The following is a 2,965-nucleotide window of genomic DNA, read 5'->3' on the forward strand; positions in this document are numbered from 1 at the left end:
TATTTTTTTAAAACTGAAAAGGCGATCCACCGGGGGTGGGGGGGGGGGGTAGAGTTTGAAAATGAGACCTTTAGTACCGGTTCGTGGCACGAACCGGGACTAAAGGTCTCAACCCCATTAGTCCCGGTTCGTGCCTCAAACCGGGACTAAAGGTCTAATCTTTAGTCCCGGTTTGAGGCACGAACCGGGACCAATGGTTGTGGGCCAGGAGCGAGGCCCATTGGTCCCGGTTCATCCCACCAACCGGGACCAAAAGGTCGAGATGAACCGGGACCAATGGCCCACGTGGCCCGGCCGGCCCCCTGGCCTCACGAACCGGGACCAATTCCCCCATTGGTCTCGGTTCTGGACTAAACCGGGACTAATGGGTTGACCCGGCCTGGACCAAACCCCTGTTTTCTACTAGTGTCGGCGACGGTGGGTGCTTGCGCCTCGCCTGGGACAGGCGCCCCTGTCCCTTCTCCTCACATAGTGGATTGTGTCCCCGCCGATGGGATCTGTCCCGCCTGCATGACCCATTTCCTGCTGCAGACCGCTGGTGGGAGCCCTTCCGGCTATGCCTCCGTTGTCCGGCGGCCAGATCTGGTTCACCTCGTCCCCAATCTGGTCCGTCCCAGTGCCCTGCTTCCCTCTGGTGGCCCTCATTCATGCTCCCGCCCTTGCTGCAGTGCACTCTTTGTCAGGGGGACAAGGTGGATGGAGATGACCGGAGCGAATCGTTGTGGCCAGTGCGGTGCTGAGCTGGCTGGCTCGTGGCTTGTGGCAGGTTCCGGTGACACCATGGTTGTGCCGGCAGCATTAGGGTCGGCCATGTTGCGGATCTAGAGTTTTCGGCCCAGATCTATTTCTCTCCAGTGGAGATCCTATGGTCTAGAGCCAAAACAGAGTTCTACTTGATCCCGGCTTTCATTTATTTGGTTGTTGACGAGTTCCGGACTATGCCGCCGGAGATCTCTAGTGGGTACATCATGCCTATAGATTTCTGGATCGGATGGGATTCGGTCGTGTGCGCCCTTATTTCAGCTCGGGTGGCTTCAGAAGGACGTGACACGAAACTACGGCAATGGCCATATTCACATCAACCATCTCATGAAACCACAAGGACAACAAGATTCTTCAATAGCACGCCTTCAGGTAAGGAACGACACTCGAGGGTCATCGTCACCGATCCAGCCATTGAAGACTAAAATTTAGGTTTTCACCCTGAAAAAGAGACAAAGCATATCCGAGCAATGCCTTCAACAAGGTGACGACACAACAACACCGTCATTGCCAAGTATAACCAACATGTGTTAGTCCTAGGTTGTCACCCCAGAGCTCCTTGAAGTCAATCAAGTGTTGTTGCCACTACTTTTCTACCATCCAAGCAGCTACATGCACTGGTCTAGAAAACCAACCACCACTGCTACACATACATACTCTCTGCGTCAAGCCGCCGTCCGTAGAATGCATCACACCGTCACAGCCAACCATTAGATCTGGAGAGGAAAACCCTTAGGAAATCGGTGACCACCGCAATCAGTAGCGTTTAGCCGCCGCGGTCCGCACTGGTCACAGTTGCTGCCATGGTCGCCGGAGATGGATCTGATCCAGCAAATTCAGTACCAGCGAGGATTAGTAGACACTGCAGCACAACCACACAACAATCGAGCCTCCGAAGTCAACCATGGTGCGGCCCCTTGGCATTACTGTCGCCCCAGTGCATGGCCGCCAGATTTGACGAGGCAGCCAACGCAAAGACCATCAGCTTGCCCAATCCAATCTGGACAACGGGAACGAGAAGATGTCGCCTGAAGGACAATCAGCAGGAGCCACATGCCGACAATCACTAGCCTGCCCAATCCTATCTGGACGATGTGACGCGGTCGTACTAGCCGATGGGCTTCATATCAGACTTTGTTGCGGTTCTTCAATACCAGTTGAATTGAACGACGTGGCCGGCAACAACCATCGTGATGGACGGTCCCATATCCATATCAGACGAAGGTGGACAATCGTATGAGGATGGAGCGGACTATTGGGACCATAGACACTGCACGGGGAGCCACCAGGGCCCGATTCCGGCCGGATCCTACGTCCTGCCGCCGGGAGGGATGCCCCAGTGCCAGATATGGTGAAGGCGAGGGTGACCACATTGAGCAAGATATGTCGCGAGGAATTCTCGCCACCGACGGCTACCAGCGAACTTTGCTCAGCGGCGCATGCCAGCGGTGGCAGGGGGGGTGGGCGGGGCGGCGGCGGTGCCTGGAGTGCGTTCTCGAGCAGCCTAATCTTTGTACCTATATATAACAGGCAACGTGCCCCTGCCAATGCATACACTTGAAGCCATCTTTTATAGTACTCAGAGCATGTTCGTCTTCCAGATCTTGGCCGCAATAGCTAGCTCTAGCTCCATCAACACTGCACCTACGCTCATCCCCTTTCCTGATACGTCTTTGTCGTATCAATAATTTTTTATTATTTCATGGCAATATTTTACAACTTCAATATACTTTTGGAAACATTTATATTATTTTTAGGACTAACATATTGATCCCTTGCCTAATGTCAGTTCCTGTATTTTCTATTTTTTTGGTTCAAAATTAAGAATCTCGCAAAGTCAACTATTGGGCCTTTCCCGTTGTAGATCTTCAATGCCACTTTTTTTAGTCGGTGCTCAAGACATTCAATTGGATCATCTAGTGAGACATACGTCCTCACATTTTTAGATAATGGATGAGAGAACCATATCTCTGAGTTTAACTGGAGATATGAATAAAAAATATATAAAGACAGTTGCTACTAATTTGGAAACATGACATCTTAACAATTTAAGAAAGATATTAAATCTGAAAACTCACATAAATATAAAGCCTCTCGAGGCAGGGGAAGAATTTGAGGAAGCTTAAGTCAAGCACCGGGTCCAAATCATCACCGACACCTTCAAGTTCTAAAATCTTCACCGTGTGCATTGTGGTTGTCAACC

Source organism: Triticum aestivum, chromosome 1A (assembly GCF_018294505.1).
Source record: "Triticum aestivum cultivar Chinese Spring chromosome 1A, IWGSC CS RefSeq v2.1, whole genome shotgun sequence".
NCBI classification, from domain to species: domain Eukaryota; kingdom Viridiplantae; phylum Streptophyta; class Magnoliopsida; order Poales; family Poaceae; genus Triticum; species Triticum aestivum.